At 33.6% G+C, this 22,991-nt stretch overlaps 1 long non-coding RNA gene across 1 annotated transcript; it reads left to right on the plus strand.

The window, feature by feature from the left end:
- Positions 1 to 1,800: 1,800 nt before the first annotated feature.
- On the plus strand, positions 1,801 to 21,479 carry LOC138693252 (uncharacterized). Its single transcript, XR_011330264.1, has 3 exons — positions 1,801 to 1,960; positions 17,996 to 18,147; positions 21,174 to 21,479. It is a non-coding gene; the product is annotated as an uncharacterized lncRNA (long non-coding RNA).
- Positions 21,480 to 22,991: the final 1,512 nt, after the last annotated feature.

Below are 22,991 nucleotides of genomic sequence, written 5' to 3' on the forward strand. Positions count from 1 at the left end.
TCTCGCGCAAGTTATGTGGGCGGCGACACGTGGAAATCTTATGGAGTAGACGCATTTTCGTTCACATCGCATCCAAGATCATGCTTTAACACTGTGGAACGGCTTCTAGTGATTCGTTCGTCGGAATTGCAGTAGAATTCTGCTGTAGGCTAACTTATCCATTGAAGACGATTTTTACAATTTGTTAGACAAAGAGAAAAACAGTTTCTTAGAACCTCGAGTTCTCCCGTGATAGCTTCATTTCAAATAGGCTACGGTGTATCATTTGTACAGTCAGCTGTTCATTTTTTCTTCCACAAGCTATTGATCAATTTTTATCTTTATCTTAATTATCCACTGTCATTTTCAGGTCGTGCCTAGGTCAGTCTAGTATCCAGTTTTCTTCCGAATTTTATAATTTCTTTGTGAACTAGACTACTTATATAATTCCTCATAAAAGGGATACCTAATAATAGTTTCCTGCATTACACACAAAAAGCCTTCTTTATAATCCCAAAAGTAAAACATTTAATTTCTGTGCTGTTTAAGTAGGAGATACCGATCATGTGTGGAACTCCACTACTGGCTCGAAAAACACCTGTTTCTCTTTCCTTGCACTGTATGTCTGTCTTACTCTTAATCTTACACACACACCTTGACCTTATCGTCAAATAAGCATAAATAGATTTTATTGTATTTATTTTATCTAGTTGAACACGACTTAGCATAGAAATAGATTTGCATACCATAGCCTAGACATATACCCATAGAGAATTTGATATGTTCCGGATCCTGGCTATTTGTAATTATTATAAAGCGATTATTGTCGGCGTCGGCGCTCGAGTTCTCTCTACAACGTTGTTCGTTGTTTCTTTGGGAACATTTTTTATTACCAGTGTTAGACTTGTTGAAACAAAATGTCAAAACGACGGTGTCATTTTAACACACTGTTTTAGGGTTACCAAACACCCATATTTAGAAGGATATGTGCGTATTTTGAAAGTCTGTCCTCTAGTAATACTAATAATAATAATAATAATAATAATAATAATAATAATAATAATAATAATAATAATAATAATAATAACAATAATAATAATAATAATAACCCACATGCTAAACACGGACCATTATTACATAAGTTACTAATAGTGTGTCCGTACTTTAGCTTTCCAAATTATGGTAACCAGCCACCTACGACGGTCTCTCTTTCCTCAACCAGGTGGAATCCATTCTAAAATCTTCACTGACATTTTTCTTACGTGCCCATACCATTCTAATTTTCTGTATTTTACAGTCTAACATTAATCAAAGTCTTTCATAATTGTATACTATTAAAAATTAAATAATTCAACATTCATTGGAGAACTATAGAAGACAACCATGCCATGAGAAAGCAGGGCAATAAATTCGTTAACCTAGTTTAAACTGCAATCCGGTAGGAAAAGGAAGCATGCTATAGACCTACCCATAGAGTTAGTACTGTATAATATACTTACTCTATGGCTATACCTAATACACGAATAAACAGAATTAGAGAAAGTGTGAAGAGAAATTTAAATAATGAAGACTATATGGATGAACTTCGATGAAGGGAGAGGATGCCGCGAATACATTAACGATCCCTGATCATAAAAATAACGTTAATACTTAAGTACCAAAATTGATGATCGCCCAATGTGGCAGCCTTGTTGCAAACTCAGTGTAACTGTAATGTAAATAATGTTATTTGGTAACATTAATTTTTTGTAGTGGTAGTCTTTGAACAACAATGACATATAAAATATTTCTTATTGTTGCATACCGTTTGTTAGTCTTTTTAATAATGTTGCTGGCATTGCTGCGTTCTTATATCATTATTCATGGTTGATTAGGACTAAGGGCATTAAATTCAAATACTGTAAAATGAAAAACGTAGAATCTACAGAGACAGAGGTGAACGCAAGTGATGTTTCCCTCCGTGTTCTCTCTACGGAAACAGGTAGGTTTCTGTGTGTATTATTTTCGTAGTAATGGAGATGTTTGTGATCTTGTTATGTTATATTTATTTGGATGTTATAAACTTCCTTGCTTTGCTATTGCGTAAGGTAAGTTTTTATAAAACTCATAGCTCATTGTAACTGTTCTATTATTTTAAGTTCATACAGACGGTGCTATTTTCATTAAAACCGTTTCTTTTAAAGTGGATTTTAAATTCGAAATATCTCCATGTAGTGTGTTGAAATAACAAGACAGCTTAAAATGAATAAAATAATACTATTGTGACGTCATTCGGAATATCGTATTATGAATCCCTATGTATAAGCTTCTTCAATTTCAGATCCAGATCTCATTTAAGTTAAGTTTATTTCTAAAAATATTTAAACCACAGTAATTTGTTTCCAAATTCAAAGCCCCATACTCAAATAATAATTAATATTTAGGCCTATAACGAACTTTACTATAATCGGTCATGCCATCATTGTGTAAAAGTAGATGGAGTAGAGAAAAATAAGGACACAAATTATCTAAGTACCGCTATATATAATTCGTATTATAAGTTGACCTACAGTTCTGTTAAAAAGGGTACGCTAATATGCTATTTAAAACTATTATTGGTCAATTAAAGGTATAACACGGGACTCCACAAAAACGAAATTAAATTGTTATGAAGTAAAGTAAAACAGACTGAATAAGGAAGAGGATATTCATTTAAAATAGAGTATTTTGCTTTAGGACCTGCTGAAATGGTAAAATAAGTTAAACTAAGTATCAAACTTCAAGGTTATCACAAATATTTATAAAAGTGTAAAGCCATAGTAAAAAGAACGAAACGTTGAATTGAAGAAATACATTATAGGCTATATTGCAAATAGACGTTCAATGCACGAAGAATTTTTTTCGTCCCTATTATTCTATCCTATCTTTAATTACAGATATATGATTGTATTTTTGTTAACACAGGAATTATAAATTGGATCTTCGTTTTATTTTTAATTCACGTCTTCGCTCTCACATTATGGGGACGTAATGTCCTGTTACCAGACGTCTTTCAATATGATTATAAATGTATGAATTCAGTCAGCACTTGGCGTTAATATCCATTGTGACTTGCACCTTGTACATACATCCGGAATGATGAAATAACGGATATTATCCATATGCGTGTCGTGTAGTCAAAATGGCAAATAGGCTACGCCATTTCTGTGAATAGATAGGCCTACTATTTTCATGTTACTATCTCCGCTGTAGATTATACGGTATATTTATATCTAGGCCTCTGTTATGTTGATAGAGTACGATCTGTGAATCCACATTACGATATAGTGACTAATTACAGCTGTTGCGCATTTCAAGCTACAAATAGCCAGAGGAGATGGGTTCGATTCCCAGCAATGCAGAGGATATTATTAATCTCTCTTTTACAGGAACTGTAAGATGTGCTCCTTGATTTGTGTTTGTTCTCCTGTCGTAATGAACTTACTCCATTCTTATATAGCAGTTTAAATTTCGAGGTCCGTGGGCTCAATTCCTGCCGAAGACGACGGCTTTTCAAGGATGATGCAAATTATAAACTTGGGAAACAAAGCAAGAGTTGGCTGTCGTATAACTATAGGAGACCACTTCTGCCTACTGGGCTTAGGCCTGCTGTTTACATCATAGATGCAGAGGCTAAGTAGGCCACAGACTAAAGCGAAAATTTTTAGGGGCGGCGATATATTGGAGAAAATAGACTTGTCCGAAATCATTAATTAGTTTGCTCAGCAGTAGGAAAGGTGAAAGCTGTTTAAAACTAGTACTGGTATCTTGTTTCAAGTTACGACTCAGAATTCATGTCTTGTTTTTCAATTCCGTTGTTTATCGACGATGTAAATGAAGAGGTGAAAATGAGGTAAAAAGAAGAAGGGGCAGAATTATAGGCTAAATCCGCCATTGCATATAGCCTATGTGGATTTCGCGAACAAAATATTGAGCTAAAGTTATAAAAAATTTAATTGTGTAGGTCTATACATAATACACAAACTTTAAGACAAATATTTACATTTTCCATGTACCATTTCTACTCGTAGGTAGGTACAGTATATAACTTTCCACACATAAAACAAGAATACCAGCATAGTCATGAAAACATAAAATATTCACATCTAAATTGGTGAAATATCCCTTCGCCTTGATTACCACCTGACAACTTCTTATTAAATTGGATTTTTTTTTTGCACGTTGCAGGAGTGATATTTTCCAAATCATTCTTATTAAATGTAACCAGAATGTTTCCTGTCATTTGTCTTGCTGGAAGATGTAGTTAGTAAAATCTCATCCTGTCTGCACTTTATATTCTTTTTTAGGATTCTATTTTACATCATTTTGTCCATTATTACATCAATGAAGTGAATCTTACCAACAACTTTTGATGACATACCATTTGGTCCTAAATCATTATAAAGCCAGACACGTTTCACTGTGGGAAGTATATCATCCATGCTCTTGCCCTTTTCCTTCAAACTGTGTATTACAGAGCGACTGCCGACAACCGGACCCTCAAACTCACGCTGCTTCACCGAATTAAAACTTACATGCATACTTATTAACCATAATATGTTGTAGGCCTATTTATATGTTATATTAATTACAGAATTTTGTACTCACCCTCATGACAGTAGCTACTGGAAGTGTTGACCAGTTTGTACTATACAGAGTTCATATTGCCATAAAAAACTATCATTCACATTCATGAGCTCCACTGCATTGATTTGTCTAATTGCGCCACGAATGTTATCTTTCAGTTTTTCCATTGTGCGAGAATTATTTGCACACATTCTGTTTTTTTTTAGTATTCCCCATAAATACAAATCTAACGGTCGGCATTTCCAGCAGCTGTCATGAGGGTAAGTACAAAATTCTGTAATTAATATAAAATATAATAATTAATGTTAAATAGCCTACAACATATTATGGTTGGTAAGTATACATGTAAATTTTAATTTGGTGAAGCGCTGTGAGTTTAAGGGCCTGGTTGTTGACAGTCACTTAAGCATTAAGCACACATGCCACCCAGCGGCTGAAGAATAAACTGGTATTTATCGCTGGAAAGCTCTGTACTATCGATCCAAATAAATTAATTTTGGTCTCGTGACATAAGATGTCCCAAAATTCCAGATCCTTATTTTCATCTGTATTTAGAAATTAAAATCTTAGGATATGATTCTTTCTATCTAAAAAATTGTCTCTTTCTGATCATTCTTCCATGGTAACCATGTTTTCGTTGCGAATTTTGCAGAGGACCTGCGCCATCGAACAAGATTGAGTAAGGGACAGAGAGAGTGTCTTATTGTATGAGGACATGATGTCAGTTGTAAACAACTTATGTAAGATCTAAAGATTTAGAATGAAAAGAGGTATTTTGTCAGAGATGCATTTTAAAGCACTGTACTTTTAAGTTAACACATAGGTATCAATTTAAAGTATTTCCTACTTAAACACCACAATGTATAAATGAAATCAAATGTTTTGCTTTTGGGATTATAAAGAATGTTTTTTGTGTGTAATGAAGGAAATTATTATTATTAAGTTAGGTATTCCTTATATGAGCAATTGTATAAGTCTAGTTCACAAAGAAATTATAAAATTCGGAAGAAAAATGGACCTAATAAACATAGGCTACTAGACTAAGATCTGGACATGACCTGTACTTCGTTATGAAAGTGACAGTGGAGGATTAACTTAAGCTGAAGATAAAAATAGATTAATAGCTTGTGGAAGAAGAAATAAACAGCTGACTGTACAAATGATACACTATACTTGAAATAAAGCTATCACGGGAGAACTCGAAGTTCTACAGAAACTGTGTTTCTCTTTATCTAACAAATTGTAAAAATCGTCTTCAATGGATAAGTTAGCCTACAGCAGAATTCTAGTGCAATGCTAATTTAACATCAGGCAAAGTGACTAAACTTAACTCGTTAAAATCGTAACAAATCAGAGTTTAATTTAATGCTTTTCCTCACGAAGTCCATATAAATTTTAAAACGTGTCAATTCCAAACTCCTGCTTTTCAAAGAGACGAGGGTCGGACAACTTGGATTCAGAATAAAAGTGTAACAAATTATAGACCTAGTATTCTCAACATATTGTGGACATATCTTCTGCCAACCGAAATATTTACATTTGAATGAATGAATGAATGAATGAATGAATGGACTGAATGAATGAGTGAATGAATGAATGAATGAATGAATGAATGAAGCGGGAAATTAGAGAAGCATTAAAAGGTACTGTAGTGAATATATTTAATCAAATTCCCTGAACTCATTGGATCCGACACAAACGTTTATATTTTTACAAATGATGTACCGAAGTACATCATCATTGCTTCTATCCAAAACCGAAGAAAAGAACCCTACAATAACAAAACAACATGGAACTTTAAGAAAGCGAATTGGAAACTATTTACAACAGAACTCGATGAACACCTCAAGCTCAACACACCACTAATGGAAAATACAAACTCAGATAGATTGAACAAATATTTCTGTGAATCTCTTCTTAAAATTGCAAAAAAGCACATTCCACGAGGCAAACCAAAAAAATACACCCCATTCTGGACAGAAAACCTGAATTTATTGAAACAAGATAGAGATAAAGCAAGAACCAAAGCAGAACATAGCAAAACACCAGAAGATACTCAAGATTGGAGGAAGAAGACTGTCATTCTTAAAAAAGCAATCATAACAGCAAAAAAGAACAGTTTCAATAAATTTACTGAAAATATTAATTACAGAACCGATAGCGCTAAAACATATAAATTTCTGAAGAATATTTCCAATACACAGGAAAATATTAGCCAACGTATTATTCATAATAACAAAACACTAACAGATAGTAGAGATATAGCAAACGCATTTAATAAACACTACTCAAACTCTCACAGATTACATCCCAATATAAAAAAACTGACAAATTTATCAAAAGAGAATTACATAAAAATAATAAAAACAATATTACTAGTACAAAACCTGAAATATTTAATCAAAATTTTACTTCCAAAGAATTAACTCTAGCTATACAAGATTTAAAAACCAAGAAATCTCCTGGCCCCGACAACATTCATTCCGAATTCTTGAAACATCTGGGGGAAAAAGCCAAGTCTGTACTTTTATCCATTTTCAATTTATCATGGAACACCTCAATTCCTGCAGCTTGGAAAAAAGCAATCATTGTACCAATTCACAAAAAAGGGAAACCTGCTCATGATGTTAATAGTTATCGACCAATAGCACTATTAAGCATGATAGCAAAAACCATGGAGTCCATGATCTCCAACAGATTAACTTGGTATTTAGAATCCCAAAATCTTTTATCACCAAGACAAGCCGGCTTTCGACAACTACACTCTACCAATGAACAAGTCATATGCCTCAGCCAAGAAATAAAAGACAGTTTTAACAAGAAAGAAGATACCTTGGCAATATTTATTGACTTTCAGTTAGCATATGACTCTGTTTGGAGAAATAAATTATTACTAAAACTCCAGAAATTAGGTATCTCTAGCAATATATTCAGATGGATATCAGAATTCCTTAGTCAAAGATTCATTCCCACTAAATTCAATAATTCACTTTCTAGTTACAGACAAACATATCGAGGTCTACCTCAGGGCGCTGTCCTCAGCACAACTTTATTCAATATTTATATAAATGACTTACCCTCCCTATTAGAGGAATCAAACATGAAAACAGCACTATTTGCAGATGATATAGTTTTGTGGACTTCCGGATCTTACAGACATAGAGACAAAATTCAAAATTCTGCTCTTAAAGCTCTAAATCACTTACATGAATGGAATACATCAAATTTGATGACACTCAATTTAAGCAAAAGTAACTACCAAATATTTTCACTCGGTAAAAAAGAAAGAGAATTCAATATCCAATACAATGGCCAGCACCTTCCTAGGACTTACGAATCCAAATATCTTAGAGTTATTTTCGATAGTAAGTTAACATGGAGCAACCATTTGAAATACATTTCTCAAAAAGCTCGTAAAAGATTCTCCCTTCTAAAAAGACTAGCAGGAAAGAAATGGGGATGCTCTAGGAATACTTTGAACACTACATACAAAATGTTTATACAGCCAGTGCTGACATACTGCGGAGAAATTTTAATTACTTCACCTTTCATAAACGACATAGAATATGTTCAAAACCAAGCTCTCAGACTCATTACTGGTGGAATCAAAACAACTCCAATAGATTCTATGAGATTCCTCACTAATATTAACAGTATCAAAATGACAATAGAAGAAAAAGCATTGATTCAATATGAAAAACTTATCAGATTACCAGGAAACAATTGGCATTCATACAGTCCTCTCTGTAGATTGAAAACTCAAAAAAGTTTCATATCCATTGTTCAAGAATTAAAACAGAAAATCAATATCCCGAATTTAAAAGAAAACTTACAAATTAAACCAAACCCTTTAACTCTATTAAATATAGAATATAATCTAAATTTAACAGAAGAAATACTGAAATCAGAAGTAAACATTGAAATACTGAAACAATTGTCTTTAGAGACAATTAATATCAGGTACCCTCCACAAAATTGGCTTCATTTATACACCAACGGATCCTTGATCTCCAGAGAACAAGGTGCCGGTGCAGGTGTTACGTGCTGTTTCTTCTCACTTTATAGATCACTTGGATATGGAACAACAAGTTTTGACGGTGAAATCATTGCAATAAGTGAATGTCTCAGGAATCTTCTATGCCACATCAATAAATTTAGGAATGCAGTTATATTGTCAGACTCCAAAGCAGCTATTCTATCAATCGTCTCTAAACACACACCTTCATCTCAAACAGCAGAAATAACTAAAATGCTCTCTCAATTAATATCACTCAATAAAAGAATTGTATTCCAATGGATACCATCCCATTGTGGAATCCTGGGAAACGAGAATGCGGGTGCTTTAGCAAAGAAGGGCAGTACTGCTACTTTCAGGCCTGTTACTAAATCTACATATTACTCTGTGAAGAGATTTATTAAATCTACATACTTAGACTTCAACAAACAAAATTTGATAACACAATCCCAAGGGAAAAAATGGAACTCTCTGCATCAAAATCCACAGTTAATTCCCGATTTACCACGAAAATCATTTGTAGCTGCATTTAGATTGGCAACAGGCCATGATTGTTTGGCTAAACACCTGCATAGAATTGGAATATATCAGTCCCCTAATTGCCCATTGTGCAACTCAAACCAAGAAATGGATTCGGAACACCTCAAAATCTGTGCTTCATTGGCTGGTCATGATAACATCTTTGAAAAATATTGGAGTGCAAGAGGTCAAATGACTTTATTGTCAAACGCCTGGCATTAGAAAACAATAACAACAACATTTATATTTTTGTTTAAATTTAAATCTTCTTAAAAAAAATCACTTTAGTGATTTGTCACTCAATAGTGCATATTAAATTATGAAGTTGCCACTGCATCAAATAATTTCATTAGGTCTCTATTCCCTAAAATGTAATATAGACTAGCATCGTGCATTACAGGCGCTATGTTCAATTCAAATTTGTCGAGTATGGCGAAATTCGAGATTCACCAATGTTCGCTCTGCAGGAGGAGGCCTGTAGTGTTTGTTCCAACTTGTTATAAAAATATTTGCTGTCCTCCACTATTTCATGTTTCAATTGCTGAAGGATTTTAGCACTGATCTTGTGAATAGTTTTTGATATGAAATAAGACACAGTTTGTAATGTTTTAGTTGCTTCTCTCATGTTCGTACATTGCAGGATACTAGTATAGACCTAATGAAATTATATAAGCTCTTAATGCAGTACAATTCTCATTTTTTAAATCAAAATTCATCCATATAAGGAAATGAGAGATATTTCATGTTGTAATTAAACTTATAAAAGGAATTACTGTTTCAGAATAAGAAGAATTTGATATAGAAAAGTTTTATTGTCGCGTGACATAATAAAGATAATGGAGACTCCAACTAGAACAGTTCTTGGAAATTATTTTTCCAACAGTAAGTGATTAATCAGTAGATTAAAGTGAACCCAAATGTCTCTTCTTTATCTAGTGATCTAATAATAATTACAATGCCTGCTATATTGGCTCCAAGACTTGAGGGTTCAAAATTTGCCAACAGTGTCGAAAAAAAAATCCTTAGCATGACTGCCTTTGAAAGAGATGTAAAACTAGAGGACCCACGTAGCAGATATTGTCTGTAGTTCAACAGAAATACCTTCAGGATGTAAGTCATTTATGGGAAAATGTTATAAATTCTTATATTTTGCGCTAATTGTAAAGGTTTGTCCATGAAAATATAGTTTTTACAATTAAATGCAAGCAGTTGTGTCATTCTATTTTCTTAATAACTGACTCTCTTCATTAATAACCGCAAATTCCAAAATTGTATCATTCAGATATTAAATAAGGTAATAATATGTGGCTACAAATGAAGATAAATTGCAATGCAACATGCTACTGCAGAAGAGGAGTACAGAATATTTATTTAATTATTATTATTATTCTTCCTATCAGTTCCCTCTTTCATCTTTCCTATCTAGTCTCTCTTGGCTAAACTCTTATTTTCTTCTGACCCTGATGGTATTAGAGCACCTGAGGCCTTGGGGATCTTTTCATTGTCTTTCTTGTTTCTACTTTACTATACTGCCCTCCCAAGCCAAAAGGCCGTATCTCAAAACTTGAATATTTTTCAGTATTGAGGATTTAGTGAATGATCAAAGCGCACCTACTTTTAAAGTTGATGTATTGGAATTTTCAGTGTATTCATTATTGAAATATATTCAAAATATATAGAATACAATTTTTAGGCTAATTAGCTTACATTTTTGTGGACAATTTGAGATACGCCTAATTTGCTAAGTATTAATATTAATTGTTGAAGATGCTGATAAGCTTAACAAATTAGGCGTATCTCATATTGTACATAATACACCAGTAAGTGAAATTAATTGTTTTATTTTATTAATTATTTTTATTATTTTAATAAATTACAACACATACTGCGTAGCAGTATTGTAAAAATACTGCAATCTAAGATAAATATTATCTAGAAAATTAGTGAAGAGGCAGCAATTTATTTACCAATCATTCTGTTAATAGTCTATATTAATGATACAAAGGTACAACATTGAAGTTGAAAAGAAATGTTTGGTTATATTTACTAAGGTACTCCATTCACAAAACACTTCTACGTAAATTACTGAAGTAAATAAATTAACTAAAAAAATAACAACACACTGAAAAGTTGGTTAATACCAAATAATTGATACTTGAACATAATAAAATTTTAGTCATCATTTACTGGAAGATTCTCCCAAAATGTCAGTCTGTTTTTCATTATTCCACCCAAATTACTCTTTTTTTAAACAGAGAATCCAAGAGGTTTTCGTTTCTGCTCAGGACGTGGTAACTGTTCCTTCCTTCAGTTTATTTTTGCAGTCAGGAAATTTATGTTGAATTATGTACCATCAAAGTCACTTTTGTACTGCATACGGTATGATCTTCTGGAAACCGTTATTTCAACCGAATCATGCAGACAGGTTCTTGAATGAATCAGGTTCAATTTATATTGTGATGAGCAGTCAGATCAAATGAAAAAAATACTGAAGCTCCACTGGCAGTACCTCATTCTGGTAAGATGCTGATTTTACTGCATCTACAAAGTCTGCAAAATCATATACTTTATATCCACGTATTTTCACTGACTGTTCTACTTTGTGATGAAAGGATCAGAAGGCATAAACGAATGGCCTGGTTCAAAATATTTATCAAAATTTCATTAGCACTTATTTCATTTGAATTAACAATGTAAATCAAAAATGAAAAGAATGTCCAATTTTTGTTTTGGACCGTGCAGTTGTCCAACCATAGAGTAATTTTGAACAATCTCTCTTGTACTTGAAAAAATTGTAGAAAGTGCTTACTATTTCTTCTTTGCTCCTTTTAAAGAGAGCCTCGTGCTGGACAGCTGCAAACGGCTTGCACATTTTTTGTTTGTTTTTTTTTCCCCCCCAACAGGAATGAAGTTCTCATTTAGACTGTCAAACACTTATGAATATAGTTACCTTAAATGTGTCCAGTCTTGGCAACAAGTTAACTTTTTGAAATTATTTTGTTAACATCTTCAATTTTTTCAGCATCTTCTCTGTATTTGGCCCGAGATTTTGATGCTCTCTCAATATGTTTTCCACATTTTACAAGTTTAAAAATTAGTGTCCAAATTTTCCTTTGTGTGGCTATTATTATGCACATTGAAGATTTCACAGTTTAGCAAAAGATATGTCCATTTCACTGGCTACCATTCGGTACTTTTCATATGAACATTTGTAATTAACATTCTGAGTAATAAAATCATGGTGCATGGCAGTCAGAGTTATATCACTTGGTAAATAAAGACGATTAGGTGCATGTTCCCTGTGGTAATGTACTAATGTGATATGGTAGGATTAAATGAATTTATGTGTCTACGAATAATTTCATTGTCCATTCCGTTGTCTCTAAAATATTTGTGCATATAAACTATCAGTCCAATAGTGATAAAAATATATATTATTTACTTACATGGTGATTATAATGGCGTTTCTAAAATAAGGTTGAGTAGAATCAATATTCTGCGTCTTGACTACATAACAACTAACAAGCAAATGAAAATTGTGACATGTTTTCAATAATAAGCTAGAAAAATTAATCGGAACACACCTCGTATATTAATTTTCATGATCAACAATGAATTAATTACAAGAACTATGTTTAAATGATGGGAAATAAGCATTCGGGTAGTGGCGATTACATTGCTGAGAACAGATTAAAACACGTAGGATTTGTTACTAATGCAGTTACGTCTAATTTGACTAGAATGGCAAATAGGAAATACTAAGCGAAAAGAACGTATGTCTGAGAAACGTTTTTTTGCTTAGAAAAATGAACTTCCGCCAAATTCGCTTAGGAATTCATATTAATTTTGAGATACGGCTTTCATTAAATCACATTTTAAAGGCACAATTTATTGAGAAACGGCCATTTCCTTTAGGAAATAGCTATATTAGCATCTGAACTATCCAATTATTTCAAAAACTGATTTTCAGAAAATCCTTGAGATACGCCCTTTTGGCTTGGGAGGGCAGTATAATAAATCTAAGGCAAAGTTGTTCACGTCCATAGAATTCCTTAATCTACACATGCCTTTGGGTGGTGTAAAATGAACAACACATAAGCTCAATATAATTTTAACATGACATTTCTTCTCTCTGCAAATGATTCCTGAGGTAAAAATGTTCCTTCCTTGGATCTTCGGTTGGGGACCAGAAGAAGCACAAGGAAAGTAATATGAAACCTTAAAACCATACATACAGAAAGTAATCAAGCTACAAGAACAATAGAACCTAAATCAATAGCCAGAAAATTTCTCTTACCAATATCACCAATGGAAGCTATAGACATCATCCATAACACAAATTTAATTGAACAGTTCTAAAAAGTGCAACATTGGAAACCATTCACAGTCTATACCCTGAACCACAATGGCTACATATTTATGAATTTATTTATTTATTCAGATGGATATAGACTAGAAGTAGGGGATGGAGCTGGAGCTGGAATTTACTCAAAATTATTTAGCTTCTATGTCACAATTGGGAAAAACTCAACCCACTTTTGATGGTGAAATTCAGGCAATAGAGATGGCACTAACACATCTTCTCTACAGAATAAATTCATTTCAGTGCGCAGTTATTTTAAATGATTCAACTTCGACTATACAAGCAATAGCAACTAATAATTCTCCAATCTCTAGTAAAGTGTTAAAAACAAAAAAGATTATCAGATTATTGTTTAAACAAAATAAAATTATCCATCTTAAATGGATACCCTCCCATTGCAGGATCCCTGCTAATGATATTGCTGATTTTTGCAAATAAGGGCACCAAAATTTTACAGAAACTAAATCAAACTTTACCCTATCATTTTGCAAAAATTATAATTAAAAGAAACTTCCAGAAAGAACTGTTGGAGCACTTCAAAATTCAAAGTAAAGACAAATTATGGGCAGCTATATTGTAAAATATAAAATTGTAAAAGACTTGATACTGTAGTAACATTTAGATTGTTAACAAATCACGAATATTTGGCTGCACACCTTTATGAAATTGTGTTGTGATGACAATAAAATTCTACAATGAATAAGAATCATCTTTCGAGTTGTTTAACTCTCAAGATGTCACCTACAAGAATGCTGGCTAGACTTTATTGGGAAGCAAGAAAGCAAATGGAATATATCCAAGTATTTGGGTATTAGATTACTACTAGGCTACTACTACTATTACTACTACTACTACTACTACTACTACTACTTACTTACTTACTTACTTACAAATGGCTTTTAAGGAACCCATAGGTTCATTGCCGCCCTCACATAAGCCCGCCATCGGTCCCTATCCTGTGCAAGATTAATCCAGTCTCTATTTTCATATCCCACCTCCCTCAAATCCATTTTAATATTATCCCCCCATTTAAGTCTCGGCCTCCCAAAGGTCTTTTTCCCCTCTGGTCTCCCAACTAACACTCTATATGCATTTCTGGATTCGCCCATACGTGCTACATGCCCTGCCCATCTCAAACGTCTGGATTTAATGCTCCTAATTATGTCAGGTGAAGAATACAATGCGTGCAGTTCTGCGTTGTGTAACTTCCTCCATTCTCCTCTAACTTCATACTGCTTAGCCCCAAATATTTTCCTAAGCACCTTATTCCCAAACACCCTTAACCTATGTTCCTCTCTCAGAGTGCGAGTCCAAGTTTCACAACCATACAGAACAACTGGTAATATAACTGTTTTATAAATTCTAACTTTCAGATTTTTTGACCTACTACTACTACTAATTATTATTATTATTTATTGAATATCCAATATAATAGAGAAGCCTATTTTACAAAGTATATTAGGGTTATAGTTATTTACATTTCTGTTCTTCAGTGCGTCCCGTAGAATCACTAGCACAAAGAAATCTGAATATCTCCTAAACTAAGTGACAGAAAAACCGGACTTAGATTTTATGTTAGAAAAACTCATCAAGTTTCAATAGACCCCCACATATGCGCCTCTGGTGGTCCGAACAATATCAAGACTGTATTCTATCTCCTTCCATGTGTTCCGCAGCATTACAGGTGTGACAGAAGCACAAGCGTCTATTATCCGCCTTCAGAGGTCAGCTAGATCCTGTAGCTACTGGAATTCGATTAACAATGCTTTTTACATATCTCCAAAGAAAGAAATCTAAGGGGGTCAAATCTGGTGACCTTGGAGGCCATTCAATGGGACCTGATCTTCCTATCCACTTGTTTGGAAATTGTGTGTTGAGGTAGTCTCGAACTTGATTGGCGTAATATGGAGGGGCACCATCTTGCAGGAAGAAGAACTCAGCCGGTATTTGTGGGACTGCACAGTTTTGCAGCATATCTAGGTATATTGTCCCTGTCACTGTGCTTTCACCATAGAAGAAACGTCTGATCACAGTATCACAAGTCAAAGCACACCACACGTTAACTTGGGGCTATCACGTTCATATTCCATTACGACACGTGGGTTTTCTTCTCCCCATATTCTACAGTTATGACGGGCACTTTACCACACTGTGAATGGTTGCTTTGTCTGAGAATGCAATGTGGTTGAGGAATCCATTGTCATCATCAATGTGGGATAACAATGCATTAGCGAATTCGGTCTGTCTGGGTTTATCATTTTGCTGCAGCTTTTGCACAAGTTGAATTTTGTATGCTCTATGTCGCAATCTTTTATGGACAATGTTGTGAACAGTCGACTTCAGAATACCCAGCTCTGAACTGGCCTGTTGAATTGATCTCCTTGAACTGTGCTGAAATGCTTGCCTAACATCTTCAACTTTAGCTGCGGATATTGCTTTTTTGCCGCTTCCCTTCTTCCTGTTTCCAACAGCTGATTATACCATTTCACAATGGTATGTCACTCTGGAGCATTTGCACCATATTCCTGCCTAAATCGTCTTTGCACTGCAATTGGGAATTTCAATTCAACTAACCAATAACAACATTTCACTTTCTGTTGTACCATGAATTCCACCATTTTAACTCTATGTGTTGTCATACTCCGCGCATGCGTACTAAAGCCATAATTTTCATTGTTACCAAACTTGTAGAGTTTCTACATAAGACAAGATGAGAAACATATTTCTAAATTCACTGAGTTATATTTCTTTGTGGTAGTGATTCTACGGGACACAGTGTATATACTTAATTTACAGTTACTAGAATTTAATTAGGATGACAACTTACAATAAATGTATAGAATAAAATTTAGAAACTGCTTGTAACAGCATTGCTTACGAAGTAACTAGTCTAATGGCTTCAGGAATTTCAAGTCACAACAATTCAAATGACATTCAAATGCATATATCTTCCAAACATCAGACATTCAAATAAGAGATGTTCTACTGATTGCAAGATTCCACAATAGCAAGAGAAGTCACTTGGAATTTTTATTTTGAATCTTTCGAAGTAATTTTTAAACTTTCTATGTCCAGAAAGGAATTGGGTAGTTACAAAGTCAGGCTCCAGTAGTTTGCATTGAAGGCGATGATACACATCAGAAAATTAAAGTTCCTTGGTGACTGATCCTTTTGATGCTGAAGTCCAGAGGTCATTCCACTTCTCAGTTGTATATTTTTTTATTTGGCATCTTGTGTAAGACATAGGAGATATGTTGTATACAATGTGTTTGAATAGGGAAACAGAGTGATTTAAAAATTGCAATATCTTTGATCTCTTTAAGAATAAACTGAAACACATTTATTTTAAGAAAAATACATTATATTAGTGCAACCACATGAAACTGATTTGAAAAATTCCAACATAATAAATAGAAAACACTGCAGAAATTACTGTGACTCTTTGGAAGTAAAGTTATTGCTTTATAACGTTGTTACACAGAATAAAAAGAAATAAATGTTATAAATATACTTTTAATAGAAAGTAATTTCACATTACAATTTATAGAAAACACTGCAGAAATTCACTGACACTTTGAAAGTAAAGTTATTGCTTTTCAATATTGTTGCACAGAACAAAAAGGAATCAATGTTGTTAATATACTCTCCCATCTCCCACAATCACGTGCTTAGTCACATGACCTAATTCAAGCCTCTGATTGGTTTTACGTGGAGTTAGTGGCTATTGTCATACATACGCTTAGGAGGTGGTCATCTTTATAACAAAGGCTTGTTCTTAAAGTGTAATTTAACACATTCCTGAATGCTTTTGACAGAAAATAGTAGCAAATTCGAATTCCACGTATAAATTTCCATAAGAATAACTCTTACTATACTACAAATTTTTCTAAGCATTTTAAAACTGCGGGTTCATGAAGAATACATTTGGTTTCTTTCCATAGAGGACCGACTACCGGAGAAATATTAGACAGATGTCTGATATTCGTGCTGATCCATAGCACTTTTGACTTGCCTGATTAATTGATTTAAACGACGTCTCTGTGATGGTAGATGTTGAGTTTGCCATTGTCTGCATATTTTATGTTTTTCAAACAGAAGCTGTTTAATGTAAACTGGTAAAATTTCATGAGAATGACGGCGATTATGATTATACTTTGGCATGATAGATGCAGACTTTAAGGATGAATGAACAGCATCTGTGAAATGGTTAATTCCTTTATCAGTGTCTAAGGTGTTCTTTAAGTGAGGTGATTTTAAAATTGCTTCCAGTTGATAAAACCTCTTTTTATTATTATTATTTTAGATTTTTGCTGTAGTTACGAGTAATCTAATAACAGTAACCTATATTTTAAAAATCTTCACGAAGTAATAACATTAACACTGACTTTCAGATAGCTACTATAATTATGAAGCTTTTTGTGGTATAAAAGTGTATAAAAGTTGGGAAAGTATTCATATCGAGAGAATAATAAGACAAGGCATAATTTACTGTGAACCAGTTTTTGTTCCAGTAGGAATCCATGCTGTTAAAAAGGACTTGGAATCATTCAAGGCATTTCTCATGCTTCTGAAATACCAATACAGAGATCGAGTGGAGATTCCACGTACGATTATTAAGCTTCTTCATATGTATCACCCTCAAGATGGTTATGAAGCTTATATAAAAGTAAGTTACGTCTTTCAATTATTTAAAGAATTGTTCTTTCAATCAATATTAGTGGAAAGGTAAATAATTGATACTACAAATATAGAGTGAAATTATGAGTTATAATAAAAAGTGTTCAAGGGGGATCAAAAAAATTTAGGATATTCATTCTTGATTACACACTTTTAACACGTATATATCATCAATGACCTGTTTGTTTGTTAAATAGACAACTTTTTGACATCTCTGTGTTATTATTGATACTATATTGGTAATTTTACCTTAATGACTAGTTTCAACATGATGTATCGTCATCTTCAGATTTTGCTAGTGGAATTTTATCACTTTTGTGACAAATGTGTTCCAGTTCTATTAGGAGCGAAGGGTGACTTCTTGCTGCAAAGAAATTTCCAGTTTCATCTAATGATATCTGTAAATAGTCCAGTTTATTGAAAATGATTCTTAAAAATGGAAAAAAGGATAGGTCTACATATTTCGAGAAAGGGCAACATTTTAACCCTGTAAATAGTCACAGACTACAGATGTGGAGTAATAATTTTATTTTAACAATAGCAAGAGCTTCTATAGGTTAAGAGCTACACTAAACAAAGCTTGTAAGAGAGGTGAAATATTCGTTCCTGTCAATTGAAGAAACGTTGCAGACAATTCATTCTCATACAGTCTCACAATTTCACTAGGCATTAAAAAAAAAAAAAGAGTTTTCTGGCAGATCCATCTTATTTATTAATACATGACACATGCAGAAGTCTCTCTCAATGATCAATCAAGTAGTTACGATATCATGTGTACCACTAAATTCAAGATTTGCTTTTCAAATCCAACTGAGGGCTTCAGAAAATCCTTAAAGAAGAAGATAAAACCTAACTAGGCCTATCTAACCTTATAAAATAAAACGAAAAGGGAAACTAGATTCAAATCTTATTTATTTTTAGTACCGGTATGTTATTTTAACAATTACTAAGTTATTTAGCGTCTGAATGAGATGAAGGTGATAATGCCAGTGAAATGAATCCGGGGTCCAGCACCGAAAGTTACCCAGCATTTGCTCATATTGGGTTAAGGGAAAACCCCGGAAAAAACCTCAACCAGGTAACTTGCTCCAACCGGGAATCGAACGCGGGCCACCTGGTTTCGCGGCCAGATATGCTAACTGTTACTCCACAGGTGTGGACTTTAGTGTCGATGTAATTAGTGATAGTGAGATAGTATTTAGCAAGATAAAACACAGAATTCGGCATGAGATTACCATTTGCTTTACACTTGGGGAAAACCTCGGAAAAAAACCAACTAGATAATCATCTGAAGTGGCAATCATAACCTGGCCTGAGTACAGGCATGAATCAGCAGGTAAATGTGCTACTGCCTGAGCTACACAAGTGGCCCTGAAATTTTATAGAACAATGACTGTACCTATTCTACTCTTTGATTAGAAAAAACGAGGATAATAAGAAGAGAAGTAAAATATGATTGTAACAATCAATTACAATACATGTACCAGACTGCTAAGAACAGCATACACCTACAAGAAATGTGAGACCAAAGACGAGATGGAAGGCTCAACCATAAAGTCACATAAATCTGAACAGGCAATGAGCCCAATCCATAAATTGAAGGAAGAATTCCATTTCTAAATTAAAGTACTCCAGATACAATCATCAGTCAAATACTATCAATGATGTTCAAAATAGAAAACGGAGTAAAAGATCAGTGTCGTGAATATAACACACACACTTTCTTATTGTATATCCTGACTTCCTCTGACCAACCAGTGATCTGAATGAAGAATGCTGTTAAACTCTCTGCTCTGGATGATTTTTTTCTCCCCCATAAAAAAAAGAAAGCAAGGAAACCTAATTTCCACCATCTCCATAGCTGGCCTAGCTGTTTCCGCTTCCTGGCTTTCATTTTTCTTTTCAATTTGTTTTATATATTTTATTTTCTATTTAGTCCTCCCGGCTAGGTGAGAAGAACCCGTTGACCAACGACAGGTGCGGTCCCCCTTGCATAAGGGGGGTTTACGTCGGGTGATGTAACTGCCACATTGTAAAAACTGGTGCCCGTTAAGAAAACAGTTACATGAAAGCCACCTTCACCCATATGTGTCCTGTGTAACGATCCAGCAGAAATGAATGAAGACCACTTGAAGAACTGTGAAGCATTAAGATCAGAAGAAACTACAGTTCAAAAGTATTGGAAAGCACGACTGCTAATGGCTTCATTGCCAAATGCAAGGCACTAGACAACAACAACAACATTTTATTTTACAAATTCATGCAAATTATAAAACATTTTTTTTAAATAAAAAACCAACACAGCAAAAGTTGAATGGCTGGCAGGAATAATACTGTAAATAACTTTTTTTTTCAGTAGAGTATTGAAACATTATATAAAACAAATGATACTATGTCACCCAAAAAGTTTTGACTTTGATTTTAGGAGTAGTTATTACCGAAAAGCTGTTTTCAAGTTAATTGCCAGACTATGTTATTTTTTTCAAATGAAGATTCGGATATTTTTCACAAAATAAAATCGTATTTTTTATGTGCATTATTCCTGATTGAATTAACCCGTAGATACTGAACATAATTAAAATTTGCCTAATATTTTAGAAGAAAAAAAATGCTGTACACAGACAGACAGGACGACATGCTAAACAACTTTTTTGGTGTCAGATCCTGACAATGTGTATTTCAGTGAAATTAACGAAATTGATATTTTTACAAAATTTCAAAGATTTTGCTGACTTTCCTATGTTATTCAATCCTGATTTTTACACCTGAAAAGTATCTAGAAGATCGTTAAAACTCGACATACGAAAAGGAACAAGGTTAACAGTGTTGGGTATCCAGTGTTAAAGATGTAGGCACAGTGCTTGGAGCATAAGTTCTGACAGCTTACTTAACCTGTTTTTAGGTTTAATGTAAACTAATGTATAGAACAGACACATGTTAATGTAACTTACTGGAATGCGTAGATTCAGAATCTTCAGTACACAATGTTTAGTGCATAATTCAATTCATTTTCAGTTGGTGAAAGTAATATGCGTTCTTCTTGAAGACTTGGATCATGATATCCTGAAATATCTACTCTCCATAATTCCTCCACCAAATTCACAGGGATCTCATGATGAGAAATCTATGAAGGACGAAGTAAGAGAAATTACTGGCTTCTCCATGTTATCCACTCCTGCTTTTCACACCTGGCAAGTAACTTATGTTATCTAGTATTTTTCGACCATATACAATACGAGTTCTATGGCATTATCTTATTATTGTGCAGTGGACTAGTCAACAATGTGCTGTCACTGTCAAAGCTTTTTATAAAAACAATGAAACTATGAGGCTGCTAGACTAGCATTTTATTAAGGACTGAATCCAGGACGCATAATTCAATTCCATCAACTGACACCACAAAGTGTGTGTCACGAACTTTGAGGAAACTGATTCAACTCAAAAGAAAAAGAAAAAAAAAAGACTAGCACGAAAAAGATCTTAGTTGGCCATACCTGGAAGCAGTGCTTTTTTTCTGGCAGAACACACCGGAATGCTGTTCTTGCATACCTGTACCTTTTTGTTATATTTTTCATCATGAAACCGAAAAATATGTTAATAATTATGTTTTTAATATAAATTCCACTTAGGCCTTAAGTCTTAAAGTTGGACGAAAACGAGGTTAAAAACGACAAAATTTCCGTCCACTGGACACTAATCATCTCCCAGTCCATTATAATATATTCTACACAGATTTCCACTACCTTTTTCTCCAGAAGGAAAGCACTGCCTGTGGGCAATGAAAAACAACCAACAGTTAAAATTCTTGTTTCAGTACTTTTGATATACCGTATAAAATATGTTAAAATAATACCGGTAGGTTTTTCATTCTAAATATTTTGTTAAAATTATGTCGTTAACAAATGCCGAATTCTTGGCAATAAAGCCATTGCTCTCCAATATTTATCACACACATTAGGTTTTGGAGAGTGATGTAGCAAAAAGAATAACCATTTAACATAGGTGCCTATTTTTATGTTATGATGGTTATTACTGGTACCATAGCTAGGAAGTTCGTACCAAACAGTAGATTCCAGTTGAGTACAGTGAGGAGTATAAATGTCACATGCCCCTCGCCCTGATACTCAGTTTACATAAACAAAGCATAGTATCATTCTGTGGAGCTGTGTACAGTCGTGAATAGTTTGAAGGATATTGTTAATTTGTACTAATATTTCAGGTTTTGAACAAAGTGAGCTATTCTGTTATTATTGTATTATTTACATACCAGTAATGTTAATATACATGATTAAAAAAAAGTAAACTCATCTGTTATTAAATAATTATGGAAACAGGAGTGTGTAACACATTTATTTTTTCCCAGATTATTCTTTGTTAAATGTTGACGACTCGTGCTGTTAGGCATTCGGTTGCATTACAGTCCAAGATCAACATTGGAATTACGATACAAACTTCCTATGAAAACAATTATGGGTTTAATATTATGTGCCACATACGAGATACACTATTAGATTCAAAAAGTAGTTGTTCACCTGATGATAGTACGAAATACTGTATCATATTTCAGATTTGCTCTAGTAACGTCTTGTGACATAAAAGGAATATTTTCAGGATACATATTTTTTTTTTTTTACATTAAAAGAGTATTTCTTTTGATAAAATGAAAATGTTCATTGTTATTTGTTATAATGAGGCTAGAATCATAATTTATTGTATACTTCGTATATTATTTTTATATGTTGTTTAGTCAACTGTCCAAAGACAGGTCAACCTCACAAGTGATACTAATAAGGCACCACTTATGAGGCAACTATACCAGGAGATAATGGGGTA

The sequence above is a fragment of the Periplaneta americana genome, chromosome 17 (assembly GCF_040183065.1).
Source record: "Periplaneta americana isolate PAMFEO1 chromosome 17, P.americana_PAMFEO1_priV1, whole genome shotgun sequence".
NCBI lineage: Eukaryota > Metazoa > Arthropoda > Insecta > Blattodea > Blattidae > Periplaneta > Periplaneta americana.